The 25,974-nt window shown below is 41.5% G+C and overlaps 1 long non-coding RNA gene across 1 annotated transcript; it reads right to left on the reverse strand.

The window, feature by feature from the left end:
* Positions 1-384: 384 nt before the first annotated feature.
* LOC128314453 (uncharacterized) lies at positions 385-25,974 on the reverse strand. Its single transcript, XR_008296108.1, has 3 exons — positions 25,635-25,974; positions 24,822-24,901; positions 385-993 (listed from the first exon to the last, which is right to left on the reverse strand). It is a non-coding gene; the product is annotated as an uncharacterized LOC128314453 (long non-coding RNA).

The following is a 25,974-nucleotide window of genomic DNA, read 5'->3' on the forward strand; positions in this document are numbered from 1 at the left end:
ATACAAATTAAAAAAGGTTTGATAAAAGTATATTTAGAGAGAAAAATACAAGGAACTTTTTAGATTAACTTTCTTTGTTATTCTGAAAATGGTTTGGGCTGCAACATAAGTTGCAAATATGAAGTGTTAAAAAAATTTTAATTAATATATTGAGTATTGTACTCTTTATCTTCTCTTAAATTGTGTATTAAAATATTAAGATGATTGGGATACCTGGTTGGCTCAGTCAGTTAAGCACCCAACTCTTGATTTCGGCTCAGGTCATGATCTCATGGTTGTAAGACTGAGCCCCGACTCGGGCTTTGCCCTGGGCATGGAGCCTGCATTAAAAAATTCTCTCCGTCTCCCTTGACCCCTCTCCCATGTGCACATGTGCATTCTTTCTCTCTCTAAAAAAGAAAGAAAGAAAGAAAGAAAGAAAGAAAGAAAGAAAGACCCAGAAAACAAACAACAAAAAAATATTATGATGATAAAACTGCAGAAAAGGGGAGAAATGGAAACACTCAAAATCAAGAAAGTATCTAAGGGGTATGAAATGAATTTTATTATTGAATGATTCAAACCAACCCTGATATATATTCAAATTAAATTTTGGCAAAACAAACAAACAAACAAACAAACAATGAAGACATTCAAAATCGGATTGCAATTGTGAATTCACTAATATTTTGAGATAATTTTTCATACAATAAAATTTCAACATGACATTTGTAAATAGCAAACCGAAGCTGCAACACAGATGAAAGGAAAGGACACAAGAGGATAAAAGAGAAATTATTAAAACACTTTATCTTTGGAACAAAACTTAATGCGGCTTTTGATGTCGGCTACTGGTCAGAACAAGATAGGCTCATGCCAATGTTTTGAAAACTGGATATTAATGAAACAAAATTCATTTTAGGAAGTACTGAGGATGAGGGATAATCTTTTAATTGATCAGGAGATTCTGGAGCAGCGGCCACCCCTCTGGTCCTCCTCCTGGTGAAGCACATTCTGGGAGAGAGGGAGTGAAAGGGTTCTGTCACTTGGGCTGACAAGAAGGAAAGATGAGTCTTCCTTATCAGAAGGGTCAGTATGCAAGGCTAAAGGAGATGCCAAAATGCATTATCTTGGCAAAAAGCCTAGGCCAACTATGACTGCAATTCATCGCCGGTTCCTCAATCCAAAGCTACATACAGTAGGGCAGTATAACAGCTACTGGAACCGTTCATTTTAGGGGTAGTAACAAAAAAGGCCAATTCTGTCTAACCTTGTATTTCTAACCAAAGCCTTTAACACTTGAAGAGGAATGTAGTGTGAGTGTAGGAAGCAGTTCTCAGAATCAAGGCAGAGCTGAAGAACTGCTCTTGCAGAAGGCAGAACACAGGGCACCCTGGATGTGGGAAGCAGGAACTGATTAGTCCTAAATGGGACCAGTCAGATCCAACAGTTCTTTGATGCTTGGATCTGTCCTCTTAAGAAGCAAAGTCCTAAAGGGGCACCTGGGTGGCTCAGTTGGTTAAGCATCCGACTTTGGCTCAGGTCATGATCTTGAGGTCCATGGCTTCGAGCCCCATGTCGCACTCTGTGCTGACAACTCAGAGCCTGGAACCTGCTTCGGATTCTGTGTCTCCCTCTCTCTCTTCCCTTCCCCCACTCGTGCTCTCTCTCTCTCAAAAATAAACATTAAAAAAAGAAAAAAAGAAGAAGCAAAGTCCTAAGAAGGGGAGTCTGATCTAAGTTGGGCCTGTGCCCTCCCCTCTCTGCTACAGCTGCACCCATGTCCTCAAATAGGGAGATGTAAACCTCTCGAGTGGGGTCAAGGTTCTCTTAGCAAAAGGAATGGGAAGGGTTGCTAGAAGGTAAAAACACCTGCTCAATCCATCACACTTCTCTATTTTGTATACATCAAGTTAATTTTTATTTTGAGGCCCATTCTTCCAGACAGGTGGGAAATTATATCCGTCATTTCTGGGGGTTTCTCTATCCATCAGCGTTTCGCTACTATTCCAGAACTTTCTCCATCACCAAGTCATAGGGAAGGGGCACTCTGAATTTTGGTCTGCTGTCCACAGGGTTTACTTGGAGAATCCCATAATCTTTGTCCCCATGCCTGCCAGCTCTTTATCACGTCCAGCCTGAGCTTTGCATTTGGAAATCTTTCATGAGGTGCCTGTGATCCCAGCTTCCTAGTGTATTGCACAGCCAATCCTGGAGGCACATCGTAGGTTTGAAACTTTGTCAGAGAATAATATTCAGAGCTCTTTTACTGGTAAAACAGTTAGATTGCAAACCCTATCACAATATAATAGAACCTCTCCCCAAATTGCAAGAAATCTTTCTCCCCTTGTGTTTCTTCTAGACTCTTCTACCTCTACAAATTCACTTAACCTTTCTACCAACTTTACAGACCCTCTAATTAACGTTATGTGCATCGATTTTGAGCAAAGAAAGTCGGGACAGTGCCGATTACTAGTGCTTTCCATCCTAATCACATCCCCCAACTCACCCCCACCTCCACCAGTTACTCAGGGAAGCAGAGCTGGGTCAAAGGTCAGCTTGAATGGGGGCAGAGCAGGAAGAGAGAGGAAGGTTGTCAGGGGCATTATAAAAGAAAAGATGCAGGAAGAAAGCCACATAAATTAATATCTGAAAAGATTATCTAATCACGCCAAGATCAAGGATTAGCACTACTGGCAGATGGAAAATGACTTGGAATTTGTCCAGGGATAGAGCTTAGAGGCCTTGCAGGGACCTTTTACATAATCCCATCTCAGGTTTATAAGGGCAGGCTGGGTTCATTTAAAGGGGCAGACACTACATCAGGATCCCTGCCTGCCTCCAAATTATTTTTACTGGTAGCCTATGAAGGAAACTCTTCTCTTTATTTTTATGAGAGGCTTAGGCTTATGTTTCTGCAAATGTGCATGTGTCTGGAAAGGAGACTTGTAGAGGGGAAGGGTAGAAAAATGCTTATTAATGCTATATTTTATATTTTCTTTTTGAGTATGTGCACTTATATAATGTAGCTAATATTATTGTGTCTTTCCCTTGTGCCAGGCATTGTTCTAAATGCTTTATGTGTTTGGGGCACTTGGGTGGCTCAGTTGGTTGGGCATCCAGCTCTTGACTTGGCACCTGGGTTCCTCAGTCAGTTGAGCAGCCAGCTCTTACCTTCAGCTCAGGTCATGGTCTCACCATTCATGAGTTCGAGTCCCGCATCAGGCTCTATGCTGACAGTGCTGAGCCTGCTTGAGATTCTCTCTCTCCTCTCTCTCTCTCTCCCTCTCTCTCTCTCTTCCCCTCCCCTGCTTGTGCTCTCTTTCTCTCTAAAAATAAATAAATAAACTTAAAAAATGCTTTACATGTTTTAACTAACTCATTTAATCTTCACTACCACCCTGTGAGGTATTTACTATGATTCTCCTTACTTTGTGGGGCACTGAGGTGCAGGGTCAGGTAAGTAGCAGAGTTGGGATTTGAACCCAGGCAGTCTTGCTCTGAAACCCATGCTTATCGCTACCTTCCTTGTGGATTGTGTTACTCTAAGCCGACGGTTCATATGCCAGCTCTTTGATCGGTTCTATCCATAATGAATACCTTCTGCATGTGGGGCTTTACATGGTACTCTAGTGTTGTCTGAGAATAAAGAAGCATGAATCGGATTCTGTCCCTACCTGAAGGAGCTTACAATTATAATACTGTAATAGATGGTGTGGTAGCAGTCTTTAAAAAAAAAAAAAAAAAAAGACCTAAGGAAAGGTCTGTGATTCTATACTTATAATTATATTAAAATTTGACATTATTATTAAAAAAAACACCTGGCATTCATTAGATAAGAATTTTATGTGGTCCAGCCTAAAATCTGAAAATTATGTTAGCTATTAAGATCCATTTATGTGTGAAAATTCTGTACATTCATTAGGATATAAGGCCTAAATAACTAATTACCATATATATGTTTCTCATCCTTTTTCATCAGCCATAATAGGCCAATAAAAATCGGTTCTCCCCGGAATCCTTTAAACTATTTTTTAATATTTTGAATGTATGTCATACTATACCTCCAATTTCATTCCTAGTAACTATTACAATACATCAAAACCCCCTTTATAAAGGCATTAGTGCCAGCTGTGGGTACCCGTCAGATTTTTCCAGTTAACTTTCTAGACGCAGTTGCCACATTGGAAGCGTGTAGTTTCGAGTGTACAATCTGCGTGTTTTGAATGGCACGTCCACATGCGAGCAATCAACTCTTGCAAAACCACGGGCTTATGGGAATCCGAATGAAAACGCTCCATTGCTTTTCATGGCCTACACAGATGTAGCCATCCTTCCTCAGTGGCCATCCTAATTTATCCAAGAACAAATTTAGAATAAAATGATCCTCCTTGTCATGTAATGAGGAAGTTTAACAGTAGTGGGAAATTGGACGGCCGGCTCTTATTTATCCGCAACTAGAGCTTCTTCTTCACCACTCCCTCCCAGCTGAGTGATTCCTTCAGAGGCTACTGCCTGGGCATTTCCGCGTCCCTCTGCAAGATTTATATCATACAGGCCCATCTCTCATTTCCTGCTCCTACACCCTGCTCCATTCTGTCACCTTCCATGACTTCAATGGTGGTATGCCCTGCCAGGCTGGCTGCTGTGACTGCTGCCCTCTGGCAGGTGGAGGCAGAACGGCGTCAGAGGGCATGTATTTGTCACAAGACAGAATCTCTGGAGGAAAATTCTTTTTGCTTAAAATGGAAGCTCCATGAAGACAAGTACTGTCTTCCCTGTCACCATATCTCCAGGCCCAGGACAGTGCCTGGCACATAGTAGGTGTCCACAAATTATTTATTTATTTATTTTGAGAGAGACAGAAACAGCACAGGTAGGGGAGCGGCAGAGAGAGAGGGAGAGAGAGAAGCCCAAGCAGGCTCCCTGCTGCCAGTGCATGGCCCCCCGGGGTGGGGGGCGGGGTGGGCGGGGGGGGAGCTTGAACTCACAAAACCATGAGATCATGACCTGAGCCGAAACCAAGAGTCAGGCACTTAACCAACTGAGCCACCCAGGTGCCCTGCTGGCTTTTTCTTACACCTCTCACCTCAGAACCATTCCATATGTGGTTCCCTTCACCTGGAATACTTTCTCCTCTGCACTTTTCCTGACCAACATCTACTCAACCTCAAGTCTCCGTATCTTTTCTACAGGGGCCTTTCCTGATGCCCCTGTCTACCCTGTGCCTCTTACGACTGTCAACCACAGGCATTTTTTCTCTTACCGGCTGTTTTCCTTCAAAGCACTGCCTACAAACTAGAGTTATATACTTATTTGTATAATATCTGTCCCTCTCACCAGGCTATAGCTCCAAGAAGCCAAGATTGTTCCATTTTATTCACTATTGTTCACTCTGTGTACTTAAGTAATAAGCTTGAGAATATTAACATGTTTTCCTCTCCTGCATTACTGTGTACACGACTTTCTCTCTGGCTGGACTGAGGTACACAACTGCTTGCTGCAGGTGGAGAGGAGATATTAAGGTTATTACATTAGGAATGGAGAGAGAATTAAAGAGTTAATTTTTGAGGCGCCTGGGTGGCTCAGTCGGTTACACATCTGACCTCAGCTCAGGTCATGATCTCACGGTTTGTGGGTTTGAGCCCCGGGTCAGGCTCTGTGCTGACAGCTCAGAGCCCGGATCCTGCTTCGGATTCTGTGTCTCCCTCCCTCTCTCTCTGCCCTTCCCACGCTCACACTCTGTCTCTCTCTCAAAAATAAAAATAAACCTTAGAAAAAATTTAAAGAATTAATTTTCACTTTCTAATATTCAAAATGGGTTTTTTGCTGCAAGGCAATGGGCTTGAAGGGAGTCAGTATTTTCTAAATCCTTTAGCAAGAACTGGGCAGTTAGGATTCAGATCACTGCTCTCGGGGACAGGAAGCAGTTGTGATTTGGAGGAAATCTGGACTAGAAAAAGAAGAAAGAGCCAAACGCATGCTCCATCTGGTTCATGGGGATCTGGGGATAGGGAGTGGGAGCACAAGGAAGCAGGATTGTCTGCAAAGCCAGTGAGAACCAAGGTGGGGCCAAAGTCTCAGGAAAGATGGATGGGCCTGACCAAGAGTTAGAAAACAGGCCAAGACACACAGGCCTTAGGCATCTGGAACACACACCATAGAGCACCCAGACATGGCACTATCAGCCCTCAATGGGCACATGGCCACGGAATATCCCTTGTCAAGATGTTCCTTAAGAGCTTCATAAACAACATAAAGTGTTGCATATGTGGATGGGTGGATGGACACAGAGAGAGTTTGTATTTCAGTACATTATATAAAGTATTATACATGTGTGTATTATAAGCATGCTGTTGTATTTCTTTTCGCGAAGCACCATGTGGATCCAAGCATGCTGTACTCCATCATCAAGCTATACCACCTCTTCAGTCACACAGATACTCTCTTGGACAGGAGCGATGTGGAATGACGAGGAAATGTGCATTTTTGCATAAGGATACGGAGTATTATCTAAAAGGGCTGTTCAAATGATTGCATAGTACAGACTTTAGGCTTACGAGGGGCAGCAGACCACTTACTGACAAATTAAATAAGCTACATTTCCTTTCCACATCCGAGGAAACAAATCTGCACGTTTGCTGCATGAAGAAGCCCATTTGGGATCCTTAAGAAGCTGTGGAAGCACGTATTTGTACTGCTGACAGGTGACAAATGAGAATTTGAAAGTCCAACAACCCTGATGCCGGGACAATGAATACAAATTATTTATATAGGCAACTACAGACAATTAGCAGATGAAGGAAGGAAGGAAGGAAGGAAGGAAGGAAGGAAGGAAGGAAGGAAGGAAGGAAAGAGAAGAGAAGAGAAGAGAAGAGAAGAGAAGAGAAGAGAAGAGAAGAGAGAAAGAAGGAAGGGGGTGGGGTAAAGGAAATAAGCTTATTTCTCTTTGAAATGACTGAGCCGCATTCAGCAGGGTGAAGCCTTATGCCAGCAACCCAGGCCCAGGACATACTTCAAAAATTATGCCTTGGAGAAAGAGATTAGACTCTAAATCTATATTTAGGCCAGAAAGTATCTCCACAGCTTATGGATATGAAACAAAGTTTGGCTGGAGAAATTCACAAAGATAGAAAGCGAAGGCATTCTGATCTCAAGACATGACCTCAGCTGTCACCTTTTCCCCTTCTGGGTCACAGAGCTATGGCTGAAGAGAACACAGATGTGAGTTTGGGTTTGGAGGTGGCATCTCATATATCCTGCTATCTTTAAATAGGAGAAACAACTAATCCCTAGCTAATCGAGATCTGAGACTTACTTTTGCTCCCAGGAAGCTCCACCTGCACACCTGGCCTGGGTCTCTGAATGGCCAGTACTGGAAAGCTCAGACTTTCTTGGATCTCAGATGTATCCACAAACACAGGAACTGACTAGTCCCCAAGTTTGCCCAGCCACCCTCAGAGGACCTGGGGTGGGGGTGAATCAGAAAGTAGATTCAAGGCAGACATTTAGCTCTTGCGCTTTGGGAAAAGGGAGAAGTGACCCTAAATAAGAGTAAATACCCCTGAGATTGGGGGATTTTTACTACAGCAAAGATTGTAATTGGGTGTGCTATTTCAAGATGTCCTCCAGTTTAGATATTGGCCAACCTGTGTTTCTCTACCAATATGGCCAAGGAACTAGGGAGCCTGAAGTCCTCCCTTCCTGGTCCAAATGTACTCAGAGTGTTCCTGGAAGAATAGAAAGGAAAATAATTAATAAGCTTCTTCTAGGAACAGGGATTATAGTAAAAAAGGAATTTGAGGGAGGAGAGGCAGGGATGAGCCATGTGTGTCTGTCTCTTTAGGTTTTATCCTAGGTTGGCGGAAATGTGATAGGTAAATCCCTGGGGACACTGAGTGTAGGGAGCTTTACTCTTCTTCACATCCCAGATTTTGGAAGCAGAGTGGCCTATATCTTTGCAGCAATGTACACATACCAAAAGAAACTCGCCAGCATAGTGTGATCTGACAAAGGAAGACCGAATTCTAGCTTCCTCAGGGAGGATGAAACCCAGAGGTTTCCACGTGCCCTTTGGAGATAGAGGAAGAAGTGGATCAATGTTGAGTTACAACCAGAGGTTCTGCCACTGGACTTGCAAGGGCAAAGGGAGGAGGTGGAAACATCCAAACCAGAGACACATGGAAGGGGCTCAGAGGGAGCCGAGTGAGGCTGTGTTGGCCAGGGAGTACCTGAGGCTCAGACCAAGTAAAAGAGGCACAAACATGGTATACGGATCTGCAGCAGACACCGGCAGAATCAGTGATGGGACCGGTCCCAGCTTAGTGGTCACTACTCAGAGAGAAGCCCAGGCTAACCATTTCACAGCCAAGACCAGTGGGTGAACCAGAGTTCACTGCATGGATCTCTCTTCTACCACCACGAGAATGCAGAAAGGCAGTACCCTCTCAATGGAACCAAGATGCCAACTCAAGAAGTGGGAGAATAGGTGCAGGGTGTTACGATGTTTCTGGTAGAGCTAGACTTCAAACTGACTGAATACTTATGTGAAATGAGAATGTTTAAGATTAGAAGGAACTTCAATAATTTTAATCAACAAGTTTAAGTTTAGAATTCTGCCTAACATACCAACCAAATGAGTAATTAGGAGGGGTGCCTGGATGGCTCAGTCGGTTGGGAATCCGACTCCAACTCAGGTCATGATCTCGCAGTCTGTGAGTTCAAGCCCTACATCGGGCTCTGTGCTGACAGCTCAGAGCCTGGAGCCTGCTTCAGATTCTGTGTCTCCCTCTCTCGCTGCCCGTCCCTGCTCACACTCTGTTTCTGTCTCTCTCTCTCTCTCTTAAAAATAAATAAACATAAAAAAAATTAAGTGAGTAATTAGGAGATCTACCACCATGATCACCTGGGCTCATGAAGTGTTTTCCACACCCCAACTGGCTATACATAGGCTTTTCAAGATAAGGATATAACCTCTCTGTCTTCTCCACCCATGAACATAAAGGGCCACTTCCCAAGGGGTCCTATGCTAAGATAATGCCATGTGGAAATCATTTCCTTTCCTATTTGTTTTATTGAGCCTTGTTGGACATTTTAGTCCTTTAGTCAGTTTCTTTTCTTTCCAAAATGATCCACGTGGGAGACCCACATTTAAGTGCTTAAGAAGCCCGGGTGTAGATTGACATGCTAGTCCACCTAAATCCTGGAAAAATCAATATAGCAAAAACCTTGAGATGCTAGGTACCTTTCCTTAAGGTCTGCTAGAGCTGGGAGAAAACAGGTAAATATTCAGGCATCATATGGTAGGGGAGAGAGGCTTTCCCCAAACTGCATTTCCATTCTTACGGCCCCCACTTTCAAGTTCTTCCCACTGCTGATTATAAAAATGCTGAGTCTGTCTGTATAAATATATTCTCCATTGCTATGACAAGAGTGGCTTACCATTTATGCCAAATTACCATGCAGCACAATAACAATTATACACATCATTAAGTATGTGTCACATTAACTTTGCTATATATTTTATTTAAACACTGAACTCTGAATGAGCACAGTCTTCATATTTGTAGATCATGTCGCATGGACATTTGATGACAGCAGAAAAAAAATTAGAGATAACATTTGTATGCAAAAGAGAAAGTGTCATTGAGTAAGTCAGTAAGAATTTCTATGCATGAGTGATTGCCCGTGCCCAATCAACGAAGCAAACAAAAAGCAGAGCTGCAAGGTATTTTCAAGGAGGTCAAACCAAGACTATCAAATAAATGAATTTCAAAAAAAATTGTTCAGCTTGCAGAGTTCATTTATTATTAATTATATACAGATGAAAAACACTAAATAGTTCAGGTCAATCAATTTTTGTAAGTAATCACAATTATAGGAAGATTATACAGATTTGATCTTTTTTTTTTTTTCCTTTCAGGTGAAAAGTTAGCACATTAGGTAACTTACTAGCATGACATACTGAATTGTCAACAATTACCAAGAACATTTGTCCATTTTTTCCTGCCATTCTTGGAGAAATGAACTGTGAATCCACAGGGGCGCCCAGTGACTTATGATACCACAGGTAGAAGCAACTCAGCAACAGGTTTTGTGCTAATAATTTTGTGATGATTAAAGCAAGAGGCTGTATTGAGTAGTGATACTAGTATTTGATAACGTCTCCAGCATGGACACATTTTGATTAAACTGTGTACTTTAGAAAGGCTGGGGGTGAGGAGAGCGTCTATCTCACATTACCTTTTCAAAATATAATAAATATAGTGAAGTTCACAGTAATGCTTCTATGCACCATGCATCCCAAATCATAAAATTACTGATTGTATTCATTTGTATAGTAAATATCAAATTAATTGCAATCTGGGATGAACGTCTACATTTATTACTCTAGGAATTGCAGTACCTGGGGAAAGCCCATAGAAAGAAGAAAACTATACCCTACAGGTGGGGAGAAAAACATTTGAAGATAAAAAGAAAATGTAATCTTTTAAAAATAATACATGTTCTGCTGATATATATGTGTGATTTGCTGATTTGGTGCCAAATAGTTTTTCAAGGAAAGGTCAGATGGGAGGTATGGCACCAAAGAGAGAAGGGGGAACATCTTAAGGTATAAGGAGAATGTCGCCGCCAAGAGTGAAGATTTCGTCCTGTAGTAAATGAGATTGCAAAGAGCTGTGCAGGGTCTCAGGTTCAGATCTTCTACAGACCCTGCGTCCCTATTTAAAGGCCACTTCCAATCCCCTTCTCCATTTTCCATTACCTACTATAAAGGTTGGACGGCTGATGATTCATTTATTTTCCAGCTGGAGAAGTCATGTAACCTAGTTCTGGCCAAAAAAATGTAAGGTGGCAATCAAGGAAGCTGGGAAGCTTATGAGGAAGGTTTCCATCTCCTGGCGAAGAAAGAATGGGAGTGAGCAGCAAACCTTTGCCGCTATCTGCCCCTGCCACCTGCCTGCCGGTGAACCTGGATGTGTGAGCAGAGGCTGCTGGGGCTGCATCCGTCCTCTGACAGATATAAGAATCAGAGACACCAGCCCACCGTCCTGCCTTTGGGAGCCACTGAACAAACACCAGCAACCACCAACGTCCAGATTTCCTGTTAAGGGAGAAATATCATCCTCTCCTGTTTAAACAACCATCAGTCAAATAGCCTGTGATGTAGAGCACAAGGCATTCGAAGTGGATACTGAATTATTGAGATGCTTATGAGTAAGAGGGAAAAGACAAAGTGGACGGTCACCAGGGGTTGACAGTAGAGCCGGGAGGGGTTTTTTGCTTTGTTTACCCAGCTGTGTTTTGTTTCCCAGGAAAGGGTGTCGGTGCGTGCATCTGGATTGTAGAACCCCACCTTTCTGACTAGTTGAGCAGACTGTATGGTGGATATCATTCTATTTTGTCACACTAAGAGGAGATCATCTGGCTCAAGAGTAATTAGCACTCATTAATCTGCTTCATTTTTTCCCTGTGGCTTTGCCTGGCATCAGGATTGAGCAACAGCCACTGGGCTCTGGCCTGACAGTGATTGGACATCTAGAGGTTATGAGGACAGAGTTACCGCCTGTGGCCACCCACAAGCAAAAAGGAGGCGAGTCTTCCCAAATGCAATTAAACTGTGTTGTGCGGGTGGCAGGAGGTGAAAGTGTCCATTACGGAAACCTGAGTGGGGTTTAAGCAGCTGTGGAAGGACCCAGCCCTAGCAGTGAAACTCTGCAGACAAGGGAACATTTGCGAGAAAATAAATTCAACCTTTAAAACAATATGGAATATTTATACAATCAAGAGACTTTTTTTCTTTACAAAGCAAATTGCTATTGAACTCCTTTAAATATTAAATCCCCTTGGCAACAAAGGAAGGACTCCAAAATTCTTAACCTGAACTGGTAAGGAATAATGGCAATCGAAGATTCCTGAATAGAGACAAAGAAGCTCAGAAACTCCACTCTGAGACAGTGAGGCAATATTTACCGATTTATTCACTCGGGAAATACCTCCTGGCTGTCTTCCATCTGGTGCTGCACTGTCCAGATAGGAGTCCCTCCCTGTTAGAGCACACAGCCAAATGTGGGAGAGAAACTTTCAGCCAAAGTAGGAGATCTTAATATATAATTATAAATTATTTTCCTGTACATATATTTCTATATGTTTATTACTCTAAAGGAAAGGTACCAGGTACTAAGAAAAACAAAGCAGGATCCTAATTTGGAAAACAAAGGTCTCCTAGAGACAGTGACATTGAGCTTGGACTTGGAAAGTGGCTGGGTGTTAGAGGAAAAGCAGGGCCAGATTTCCAGGTAGGAATACACAACTTTGCAGGAATATTTAGACTGCGAAAATACATAATTGAATCTGAAAGATATTAAGGAGCATTGGCATTAAGAAGCAGTTGAAGAGGAGCGCCTGGGTGGTTCGGTCGGTTGGGTGTCCGACTTCGGCTCAGGTCATGATCTCACAACCTGTGAGTTCGAGCCCCATGTTGGGCTCTGTGCTGGCAGCTCAGAGCCTGGGGCCTGCTTTGGATTCTGTGTCTCCCTCTCTCTGCCCCTCCCCCACTCTCTTGCTCTGTCTCTCTCTGTCTCTCTGTCTCTCCTTCAAAAATAAATAAGCATTAGAAAGAAAGAAAGAAAGAAAGAAAGAAAGAAAGAAAGAAAGAAAGAAAGGAAGGAAGAAAGGAAGGAAGGAAGAGGCAGTTGAAGAGCTTAAACTGACATCCACAAGAACTGGACCTGCCCTGGCCCCTCAATAGCACAAGTTCAAAGCTTTGGCTATCTCTTGACATGGGCACCCTCCTCCCCCTGTGAACCCCACAGAACTCATCTTCTTTAAGCTGAAGACTGTAAGTGAATAACAAGGGGGCCTGTCAGCTGATGATTTTGAGCAATTGACAAGCATCCCCTTCTTTTTTGCCCTAAAATTTCTCCAGAACTTATTCTTTCTGACACATCTCTCACACGGGAAAAACAGAGAATATAAGAGAAAATTAACTCCTGTAAATCTAAAGCACAAAGATTACTCTTTGTTACTCATTTAGAAAATGATCATTTTTAACCTTGATACAGGTATGGACCTCAAATTAGATAGAAAGCCTCCAATATGCTAGTTGTTAATTCAGTTCTTAAGAAAAAGCAGGTATATGCATGCACTTATTCTCTCTCTCTCTTCCTCTCTCTCTCTCTCTCTCTCTCTCTCTCTCTCACACACACACACACACACACACAGGTTGCAACAGACATTGAGAAAATACCTATTTAAGGTTTAGCCCTAATGATCCCCAAATAAAGAAATCCTATTTCAGACACTTTTGAAAGGGAATTTCCACAGCCTTTCTAAGAACTACTTTTCAATGTTATAAATATTCTAGAAATTTTAATGAAACCTAGAGATTTTTAGTTTACTTACATCTAATCAAATGACCAAGTTTGTCAGTTGTATAGATAATTTTGGGACAAAATCTTGCAGTTTAATTTGAAAAGGATAAAGTTGTCATGTCTCCCCAAAACTTTATCATATTTGCTATTGCATTTATTATTTATACATCACCATAACCATACGAGATTCTTTACGGTAAATAGAACATAGAAGTAAACAAAAACACGTAAAAAGCCCTTTGTTCTAAAGGAGTTATCAGCAAGAACCTCCTGATCTCCCCAAGGTATCAATTAAGTTTGCTGAACAGTTAAGATGATAAAGCACCAGGCCTCCTAATTTATTCTGTTCCATTAATTTTCTTCTATAATGTCAGAGAAAAAAGAACAAGAACTGAGTGTGAGGAATAATACACCCAGGAAAGAGAATGTCAGCACATGCATCGAGATTGTGGAAATTCTCTTAAAGAGAAATTGGCTTCCTAGGCAAGTTTGACAGTCCTAGACAATGAAATACCCTGTGCCATAGTTTTCTGCCCTGATATTAATGTACATTAGAGGCTGTATCACGAGAGAGGAAAGGTACAGGGGAGGTCCAGATTACATTCCCACACCAGTGGACCTTATCTGTAATGCTGGCACGTTACCAGCCCCTACTATCCTCAGTAGAAACATGGACTTAGGTTTAGGATGTATCAGAATGGAGCAGCAAAGAGCCAAGACTAAACTTTTCCATCTCTAAAGTGGGTTTAATGGAGGGAATTAGAAACATTTCAAAGTGAGCACTGTAATCTTCCTTTTCATACAATTACACACAACCTAAGTCCAGGTTACTGCCCCTTTTGTGAGATTCCTAGTTCCGTATGTAACTATAGATTATCACTGATGACATTGGAGAATTAAACTTCTTATACCTTGTATTTTGTATGAATCCTTGACTTCTAAAACCAGCAGACATGAGCAGATTTAGTAGAGAACACTTAGGAGACTTAAAAGTTTTGCACTCGTGACATAAAATGTTGGGAACACAAGGCCCTGAATGGGCTGCTTTGTTTGTTATCAAGATAAAAGACAAGGAAATATTTATAAATGATATTCCTTGAAGGTACTAAAAATATGATCTGCAGTATTCTATGGTGGAGGTTCTTTTTCATCAGATTTTTACCTGCTTTGGGCCTTATTGTTAAACTGAGAGAAGGGGCACCTGTGTGGCTCAGTCGGTTAAGCATCCATCTTCAGCTCAGGTCATGATCTCACGGCTTGTGAGTTTGAGCCCCATGTCAGGCTCTGTGTTGACAGCTCAGTACCTGGAACCTGTTTCGGATTCTGTGTCTCCCTCTCTCTCTGCCCCTCCCCTGCTCACGCTCTGTCTCTCTCAGTCACTCAAAAATAAATAAACATTAAAATTTTTTTTTAATTGAGTGAATTGTAGTTTCTTTAGCAGTGTCCCATCCCAATGGCTGGATAAGAAACTTAGTCTAGTTCTGAGGCTCCATTTTCCAAAGCCTGTTTTTGTCATGGACCACGCCATGTGCTCGAAATGAGCTTTTCTCAGTAATAAGTCTGACATCTGAGTGGGATCGCCCTGACCCCTTTGCTTTATCTCTCATTTGGTTCTGCATTCAAGTGGGAAACATTGTCGCAAGGCTCCCTTAAACCACTGTAATGAGTAACGCAGAAGGATTTTAGAAGTAATGTAGAATCTGAACATTTCCTTGGATGTGATACCCACTGATAACACTCTCTGTCACCCTCATTAGCTTCTTACCACTTGCCACTATCTGTAATTACCATGTTAGTTTATTTGTTTGCTTAATAACTCTCTCTCTCCTCTCACTGGAACTCAACACCCACAACAGTCACGTTGTCCCCAGCCCATGAATGGTACTTGGCAAAATAATAGGAGCTCAATCAGTTTGGTTGAGTGTAGAGATCAAGCAATTTTCCAGGATTGCTCAGCTAAGAGGTTTGATCTCAGCACTCTGGCTCCAGACTGAACTAGAGAGCCTGCAGTTTTCATTCCTATTTGCGGTATTCTGCCTGCTCCTTTTGCTCAGCTTGATGTTGGCCACCTTGAGGCCTTCTGACAATCCTTCTGCAACTGACAGCTTGGAAAACAATCAGTGTAAGCTGGATCTTTGCCCCAGGTCTGCCTTCCATCTTTTGTCAGGAAACTCTTAGCAGAACATGATTGAAAGGACTTGGGGATTTTACTTCCTGCTGTAGCTGCTATTTCAGAGTCATCGCCTATAACTTCACCATTTGGGGGTACAGCATTTTTCTATTATATAGGGTCCCAGGTAACCAATGAGACAACTTAGATGGAAGATTCCAGGCAGACAGGCCATCCAGAGTGGAGCTGTATTCCTGCTAGATCTCTCTGATCTGGACTCATCTCTCTCAAGTGGGACTTCGCTGCACCCAGAAGGCAGAGAACGTAGCCATCAACATTCTGCGGTTTCTTCCTTTCTCCTAACCCTACTGCCTCTGTCAGCTTATGGTCTGCCTTTCAAGATTCAGTAGGGACCACTGAACTAAATATGGGTCATGAGCTTTCTAGCCATTAATAGTTGATTCCTTGCTGTCCACCACCTAAGCACTTCTAGTAGGACAGTGGAACGTGCTTTGGTTCGGCCACTTGCTGCAACTCACTTAGGATTCTAGGATTAAGACCAGTTGCAAACAACAGAAGACCTCAAAATATCAGTGGCTTTAACAGAATAGAGATACATTTCTCTTTGAAGCAAAGAGAGGAGGATCAGAACTGATATGTCGCCCTATGGTGTTGACACATGGACCTCTGTATCTTATTGCTCTGTTGTGCTCGGTCCCAGCCCTGCAGTTCAGGATGGTGTCATCGGCTTTGCAGACAGCAGAGTGGAAAAAAGGACGAAGAAGGAAAGGCTCAAACAGCACATGGCAATTTTCTCTTAAAGAAGGGAACTAAGATCTGTCTCAACACTCCCATATACACCCTTGTGCCCAAAATTTAGTCAGGTGGCCACACCTAGCTGTTAGGAAGGGTAGAAAATGTCATTTTATTCTGAACAGTATATGCCCAGAAAATAAACCTTTCATTATTGAAGAGTGGCAAAATGGGTACAAGAGTTAACTAACACTGTGCCACAGACATGTCTCTAAAATTAAACGTTAGGCAAGAAATACAAATTGTGTAGAAGAGTAGGTATAATATGACTCTTTTTCTGTAAAGTACACACATACATACCCATACACGTGTACAGACACACCCACAAAATATAAACTGCATTTCTTAAATCATAAGACAATGCCAGGGAAAATTCACTCCAAATTGACAACAGTAGTTGTCTCCAGGGAAGGAGATATTTGGGGATTTTGACAGTGAACGTTCACTTTTTTACTCTAAATATTTCTACATTGTTTAAATTTTTATACTGAGAATGTACTTATTGTTTGTATTAACTAAAGGCTTAAGGAAATAAAATAAAGATACCATGGAGCTCCAGGTAGAGGAATTGTATGCAGTAAATGAGCACTATGTAACAAAGTATGATGGCTATGGAGCCAGAAGATTCCAACAGCCACTTATCAGCCTTGTCAGCTTAGGCAAATTCCTTTATCTCACTGTTCCTCAGTTTCCTCTTCCGTCAAATGGGCCAAACAATACCTATCTTGCAGAATTGTTGTGAGGAGTATTTGAAATGATATGCATAAAGCACCCAGCACTTTACTCTTTTTCCTTATCTATGTATTTAATATTTTACAGTAAATGTACAGGATATGTGCAATGAAAATAAATAAACACATAATCAAAAATTTATAAAGATACCCAGTGTTGCAGATGATGAGTCTGGAGTTCTCTCTTGTCCGGCAAGAGAGCAGATGCAGAATTGAATATGAGAGAGGCTAATGTCTGAGAGGAGACAAGAGACCCGAACAGGGGTTTCATTTCCATATTTATTGAGCTCACAAGATATTACCCACGTGGTGAAAAGATCTTACACACGTGAACAAGGAGAAAACAATCAGGTAGTCATTCACTTGTGTGTGTAAGAAGCAAAAGGTCTGGAGGGCAAGTGGAATTCGTGATCAAACTACAATAGTATATTGGTCTCAGATGGAAAGCGATTTCCTGCAGGTGATGTAACAAGTTACTCGTGACCCAATTACAATATCTTGCTAGCTATCCTCAGGCACTTTAGCCCCATGGTGGTGACTTTCTGCCCTAAGCTTTTTTATAACTTATTTATGCAAGTAGAACCTAATTCCCCACAACCCAGTATAAAGCCAGTGTCTAAGCCATCACTAAAGCAACAGGCAATAACTGATCAAAGCATCAAGGATTAGCTGAAGATAAGGGAAAGACTTTTAAAGGAAATAGGGCCATTATGGGCAACACAACTAATATCTGGTACAGAAAGGTAGTCATTGTTTGTCTCAAGGCAACGAGCTGGTAGAGACAGCTTTTTCTTGGAAACCATGCCTTTACCTTTAAAGTAAAATGAATATCCTGATCTTCTTAAATCCAGCTTTTGACCACAGTATACTTCATGCCCATATGAGTGTGGTTATCCTGGGCATAGAGGAAGGTAACTCCAACCCAGGAAGTTCACTTTGGTGATGTGGCATCATGGGCACATGGCTCACCAGCTGGTGGAGGGACAGTTGGGTCACATCTCCTACAGGTATGGGTTTTAAGGTCAATTGGTGAGCATACATCTTTCAAATCCTTTTGCTCACTCACAGTGCATAGGAGACACTGCATAGGTTGGCAGTGACTTAGTAGACCCAATTATTGGCCCCAAGTTTTCACCCTTATCCACATCCACACTCTTGCTACAACCTTGATGTGGAGAGAGCATATTTCTCTTCCTCTTGACTTTTATGACTTGCTTTGGCTAATGAAATACAGACAGAAGTGGCTGTACCCGTTCCAAGTCTGGGTCTCAAGAGGGCTCATGAGTTTACGCTTGCTCTCTCACACCTCTGCCATCAACAGGAGAAGCTCATGCTAGCACAGCTAGTTCATGGTCCCAGGAGAAAGATGAGAAGTATGTTACACAGAGCTCATCAGCAAACTCTTGAGAAAAGAATAAAAGCCTATTGTATGCCACTGAGATTTTGTGGTTCTTCACTGCAGAACATTATTGTGGCAACTGCTAATTAAAACATTGATCTTATATATAGGTATAAAATAATATGTACATTATTATATAGTGTATACTAAAGAGCATATAATGAAAATTTGATTTAAGTATTTTAACTCATTCTAAGCAGGGCTAGATGATCACAGGAAAAGAGGTACCTGGGCAGGACAGGCATGTACCTACCAGCAATAAGCTTTCCCAGGGACATGGGGATATGTCTGAAACCTGAAGAAAATTATTCAAAAACACAGGGGGATAACTTAACACCATTTAATTAAATATCGGGGCACCTCAGTCGATTAAATGTCTGACTTCGGCTCAGATCATGATGTCGCAGTTTGTGAGGTAGAGCCCTGCATTGGGCTTCATGCTGACAGCTCAGAGCCTGGAGCCTGCTTCAGATTCTGTGTCTCTCTCTTTCTCTGCCCTCCCTACACTCGTGCCCTGTGTCTCTCTCTCTCAGTAATAAATAAACATTAAAAAATATATAGGGGTGTCTGTGTGGCTCAGTCAGTTAAGCGTCCAACTTTGGCTCAGGTCATGATCTCGCAGTCTGTGACTTCGAGCCCCGCATCGGGCTCTGTGCTGACAGCTCAGAGCCTGGAGCCTGCTTCAGATTCTGTGTCTCCCCCTCTCTCTGTCCCTCCCCTGCTCGCACTGTGTCTCTCTCTCCCTCAAAATAAATAAACATTTAAAAAATTAATTAATTAAATATCTACAAAATAAACCTCATTGTCAACTAGTCAGCTGCAATTCAGTTCAGTTGCTTTATGGTTATATGTAAATTGTATTTAATGTGGGATATGGATACATACATTTTAACCCATTTGATCTAAGGTGGTATGGAGCCTCGAAATTCACCATCCATCCCTGTACTCAGAGAAGGTCTTAAAGCAGCCCTAAGAGGTATGTGGAAACAGATGAATTGAGAGAAAAGCAGATTCAATTGTACCATTCCCTGTTTAGTCACAGGCAAGTGTGAAAATCCCTACCTGTCATCAAAAATGTTTTATTGGGAAAAGAAAAAAAAAGTTTTACCAAATTCACCAATAAGGAGATTCCACTATAGGGGTAAATCCTTACATATACCACTGTGAAGGAGGGTAATATCTCCCAAGAGGCATCTTTGTTCATAAAAAGGGCACTGGGGTGGGGGGTAGGGGGCGGGTGCCTGGGTGGCTCAGCCAGTTAAGCATCCAACTTCGGCTCAGGTCATGATCTCATGGTTTGTGAGTTCGAACTCCGCATCGGGCTCTTTGCTGAAAGCTTGGAGCCTGGAACCTGCTTCAGATTCTGTGTCTCCCTCACACTCTCTCTCTCTCTCTCTCTCTCTGCCCCTCTCCTGCTCACACTCCGCGTCTCTCTCTCTCTCTCTCTCTGTGTCTCAAAAATAAATAAACATTAAAAAAATTTTTTAAAGAGCACTGGAAAGATCTAGGGGCAAGTTCTGGTTCTGCTACACAATGCCAGTACCATGCTGAATGGGCTGGAGGGAAGGGAGGCTTCCTCCTGAAAGCCCCCCTCCTGCAAGCCAGCCTTTACAGCCTTGGGTTGAAATCTTTCTCCTTGCTTCCCGAACAGACTGTGTACATCCTTACCCTAACATTTACATGACTGTCTCAAGATTACATTTGTGCAGGACACTGTTGTTTTCTGAAAGAAGGGTTATAGCTTGCTCTTCTTTGTATCCTCAGCTTCTAGCACAGTGCTTGGTACATAACATGCATTAAGTGTTATGTTCTAAAAAAAGTTATCCAACAAGGTTATCCTACTGGGGGAGAGACTCAGAATTGGAGACCCTGCTGTCTTTCTGACACCCCTACTCACAAAAATCAGGTTCTAACAAGAATGGATGTTTGATTATTGTGTGGAACACTCTGAAGCCGGTTGACATATGAGGTGATTTGCCATTTGCTTCTTGGGGCCATTTCCAAAATGAGATTATTTACTGATTGTTTTAGTATCCCTATATGGAAGCCTACCCAAGAATCCCACTATAATGGGTTTTGAAAATCAAAATAAAAGTTATGACTTTCTCTTAGGAAAAATAATCAGAGTCATTTTTGATTGCTTTGATAATAGACTCTTCTTTGCAGAGACAGAAAAAAAAAACATCTTTATAGATTTCACTTTCCTAAGCAGACTAGGAACTATATCACAATAAGAGAAATAATAAGTGTGAATTAAAGGAGTTACTTTTTATTATTTTTTCAATCTGTTGTGTAAAAATGGATTCTGACAGCTCTGATTTCTAGAGGCAACCTTCAGCCATCCAAGCATTATATGGTGATTCATGTCACAATAAAAAGTCATCCACAGGTGCAGCAAGACATGGAGTAAATGTCATCTATATGATAAAGTTTCTTAAAATAACTGTGAAATTGCAGGCTACTTGGTCCAAAGTGTGTTCATCAATGCATCGTATATCATCTGATTTACAACTGTTACAAATATTTATAATAATGGAATATATTGTTTAACACGATGAAGCCTGAAAAGGCTCATTAACTCTAGATTTGATTTAGTATCTCCATTTCTTTTCATTTGCAGACTCATGATTCCGCAGTTCTGTAACATTAGCTTAATTATATGAGCAGTGAACCATCCCTAAATCTAGATTCGTGTTTAGTTGAGTGCAAAATAAATATTAATGTTGGGATTCTTATTTCTGAAATGCTTTTCTTAACAAATTCATCCATCTCCTTTATTTTGCGTCCTGGGATCTCAGAACTACGGCACAAATTGTAAATTGTAGAATCATGGAGTTTTAGGAAATAAGGACCTTCGAGGTCACAGAGATTAGGAAAATATGTTGAATGCCTCATATGACAAACTAAATAGTTCTTGTAAAGGTATGGAACTATAATCACCTTTATAAATGTCAGAAGGAAATAAATGGCAAATACTGAAAAAAACAACAAAAACCCCCCACAAAGGTTAGACCTAAAAGGTAAAAATGAGTATAATAACAAACAATTAGAGAACTAAATGTAATCACTTAAACTTGATCCAAACTCAAATAGATTGCTCAAAGGAAGATGAGAATAACACTGAGTATAAGGAGAAATTTACTCCAAAAGGTGTTGATGCTCAGTCTAGCCCTGTCATGAATCTCACACCAGACTTGCTCCTTTAAAATGTGGAGTCTAGGGGTGCCTGGGTGGCTCAGTCATTAAGCATCCAAGTCTTGGTTTCGGCTCAGGTCATGACCTCATGGTTGGTGAGATCATGCCCCACATCAGGCTCTATGCTGGCAGTGTGGAGCCTGCTTGAGATTCTCTCCCTCCCTCTCTCTCTGCCCCTCCCCTGAGAGCACTGTCTTCTGTGTCTGTCAAAATAAATAAGTAAACTTATAAAAAATTTTCTAATAAAAAAATAAAATGTGGAATCTAAAAAAAACAAAACAAATGAATCCACACCACAAAACAGAAAGAGATACACAGATATAGGAAACAAACTGTCAGGAGAGACTGGGGGCTGGGCAAAATAGGTGAAGGGGATTAAGAGGTACAAACTTCCAGTTATAAAATAAGTCATAGAGATGTGAGGTATAGCACAGGAAATCTAGTCAATAATACCGTAATAACCATGTTGATGAACAATGGTAACTAGACATATGGTGGGGTCATCTCATCATGTATAAAAATACTGAATCACTAGGATGTACACCTGAAACTAGCAAGATAGTGTGTGTCAATTACACTTCCATACAAACATAAATGAATAAAATAAGACTGGAAGATTCCCTACCCCCTGAAAAAAGGAAACCACCTGTCACAGGCTTTCAAATGTAGACAGAAAAAAAAAAACTTGTTTTTAAATTAAACATTAACCTTTTTTATTGTGATTCTTGGACCTTTTCCTGCTAGTCAACCTGTGAGAATTTCTCTTTTCTCCTTCCTAAATGAATTACTTTGATTCTTTACCAAATTATAACTGCTAAAAAATTGCCCAAGAAATATCTGTTGAGAAGTTAATTAATTTTGTTATTTTACGTTTTTCCATGAGGTGATGTATTTTTATTTGCAAAGTTTTACAAGTGATTTCATTTGCAAAGTTTTACAAGCTATTCTTATTTTTCTTTGCAAAGACATCTTACTATTACATACTTTTAGATTTACACAATTATAGAACACTTGGGATACCCACCAGCATCTCTGCTGAAATGCAGATTTCTAATTCCTCATCATCTCTTTCCAGCAGGCTTCCTTTCAATTCTTATTTTTTAACAGCTGTTTTGCCTTAGCCAAATAATCCATGATAGCTTTCAGACTTTCTTTTCCTTATCTCATAGAACGTCCTGTCTGGTGGCTGTCAAACAGTGGTTTTTCAAATTTTAGCCCACATCAGGATAACCTGGAGGGTTTATGAAAACACGGATTGCTGGACCCTAGATCTGGGGGAGGACTGCCAATTTGGATCGTCAACAAGGTGCCGGATGATGCTGATGCTGCTGTACTGGAACCCAGCTTCCACAAGCATAGGGAAAGAACATTTGGATACAAGGGTCCTGGGTCATTTCTTTAAGGGAGCAGTAGATCTAAAAAGAGATCCAGGAATATAGCCGATGGGCCACAACATTGTTTACAATATTAAAAATTGAAAACAAGCCAATGTCCATCAAGGTGGCTTCCATCTGGAGGCTGTACTAGCTAACGGTGGGGTCACGTGGCTCTGAATGGGGAGATAAAGATGATGGAGGCACACCAGCTCTTCAAGCCTTGGCCCCCGGGGTGACACGACCTAATGGAGTTTCTCTACATACCCCTGCTCTAGGACCGGAACTAAGTGAAAGGGCAGAGAGAGGACCGTGCCTTCCTCGGACTCCCCACCCAAAGAGTCCTTGATTTCTCATGCTTTCCCCCTATTAATATCTTAAGTAAGCAAGCAGGCTGTTAGGTTGAAAAAAAAATCACAAGAGTTAGCTACCACTCTTTGACAAAGTGTATTCTTATAGATCTTCAGTCTTAATAAATGCCACATGAAAAATTAAAACGTAAGGAGAGTAAGTTTGTGGTCTAAAGCAGGAGTCAGCAAACTCGGCTCATCGGCCAAATGAGGCCCACTGCCTGTTGTGCTGCACAAGTCATATAAATGTTGTGCATACAAAGGTCATAGAGCCGCAAGCTTTAAGATTTTTAAATGGTGGGGGAGAAAAATCAATATATCAGTAATTCATGACATGTGAAAATTACATGATCTACTGTCTGTCTCTAAACTAAGTCGTATTGGAGCGCTGTCACACTTGTTCATCTGCACACTGCCCACAGCCTCCTTCCTGTCACAATGGCAGATTTGAAAAGTTCCATCAGAGACCCGGGATAACCCACAAAGGCTAAAATACTTCCTTATCCGGTCCTTTACAGAAGGGTGTTGACCTCTGCTCAAAAAATTTGGAAGCCTTGTTAAAGTTACACCAAGGGTTTGTTTGCTGTTGAATTTCTCTTCATTTAACTTGCTAATCAGGTTTTGCAGCTGCAAATGGGACTATTTTTTGCAGCATTTCCCAATGCCACTTGACTGAAGAACCCTCCTTTTTACCGCATGTTTCATGCATTAGACATTTTGAGGAACTCTGACTTTGGAAATGCCATTCTGGAGCACAGGCCTTCAAAGTGGGGGTGCACAAACTTAATGAGAAGGAATGAGAGCTAATGATGAAACTTAAGATATCTGTGAACCAATTGCAAGGGTGGCCCAGGTGAAAAGAGGGTTTGAATTCTAAATGTCTCTCAAATTATACCCACGGGAAATATAGATGGCCCTTCCTTGGGAATATACCAAGGCAGAAATCTAACGTTGAGGAAAGAAATTTTCTATGTACAAAATAATCCCACCATCTTTACATTGTAAAAAAGAAATGGTAATTATAAATTAGAGGAAACGCCACAGAAAAAGATTAGCTATGTCAGTCAGCAGAATGTTTGGTAAATGTTAACACTAAATACGCTAAGCATGAGCTTTCTATTCCAAAAGCCTTGGAAAGTCAGGGAATGTTATGTAACAACCACCATTATCATTTCGCTTGGCATTTTAAGATAGGAGCAGGCTGTTCTTTCTGGAAAAAAAAAAAAAATTCTCCTTTTGTGAAATAACAGCGACCTCCAGTGGCAATCTTGTTACAGGGTAGTGCTTTATATTTTCTCAAAGTCCAAAAAACAGTAAGTGATGTGCACACTTCCCCAGATTTTAAATGTGAATCCATTTATTTAACGAATATGTGCTGAACACCACTCTGTTCAATGGAGGGGATAACCTTGGGCAAAGAGTCAGAAGACCTGAGCTGTAGAGCAAATACAAGAAACTAAAAGCTGTTTGACTCTGGACAAGACCCCTTGTGACTTACCTGGTCTTGATCTTCTCACAGCGCTGTTTTGAGTAACCATGAAACTATAGGTAGAAGCCGTCTTTATATAATGATGCACACTGCAAACGGGAGGAGGTCATATGTTATTATCACGCATGGTTCCTTCCTTAGAGTTTTTATAAACAAGTCAATAAGTTGAGATACATGGGATCAATATAGGGATAGGCAGCAGAGCAATTCAGGCTAACGAAGAGTAATAGATTGCCTTCTAAAGGCTAAAATAGGAAGTCAACTCTGAATGGACTGGGGAAAAAAACCACATGAAGTCCTTCTAGACTGGTGAATTCAGAGGTGGACACCATTGGCTGGCGCTTCTTTCCCTAGTCCCCCTTACTGATAGAGCCCCAGTTTTGTTCTGGGGTGCACCCTCCTGTGTACTATGCACCACTAGTGGCTAAGTCAGTCATACTTTTACTCTCCCCAGTGACTGGATTTAGCCATGATTATATGACCCAACCTAGGTCTTCTTGAGGGCAACAGCATGCATGGCCACGCTAGGAAAGATTTTGCATGCTATCTATGAGAAATACACACACCTGTTTTTGAAGGGATAGTGTTGTGTTTGTGTGTGACACCTGAAACTTCTGCAACTGTTTGTGTCTATGAAAGGAAACATGATGACACCCTAAAGGGGGCAGAGCAGAGGGGCAGAAAGGACATTGCTGGGTCCTTGACAGCAATGTCACACTGTGGACTTAGCCAGCTCTGGATGTCACATGAGCTATTAAGCCCATTGTTTTAAAGTCATTTTTACTGGGAAATTACGTGACTTGCTGCTGAAGGCATCCTTACCTTTTTCACAACGTGTTGCCCCTCTGGGGCCCCTAGGCTTGGAAATAACCTGGACCTCAATGGGTTCCTTTCTTTCTTTTCCTTTTTTTTTTTTTTTAAGTGAAAGCAAGCATGTGCAGGGGAGGGGCAGAGGGGGAGAGAGAGAGAGAGAGAGAGAGAGAGAGAAAGAGAGAGAGAATCTTAAGAAGGCTTCATACCCAGCACAGAGCCCAACGCAGAGCTCGATCTCACAACCCTGAGATCATTACCTGAGTCAAAATCAAGAGTTAGAGCCTTAACCGACTGAGCCACCCAGATACCCCATGGGTTCCTTTCTTTTAATCATCCATAGAGTATTCTC

Source organism: Acinonyx jubatus, chromosome B1 (assembly GCF_027475565.1).
Source record: "Acinonyx jubatus isolate Ajub_Pintada_27869175 chromosome B1, VMU_Ajub_asm_v1.0, whole genome shotgun sequence".
Taxonomy (NCBI): Eukaryota; Metazoa; Chordata; class Mammalia; order Carnivora; family Felidae; genus Acinonyx; species Acinonyx jubatus.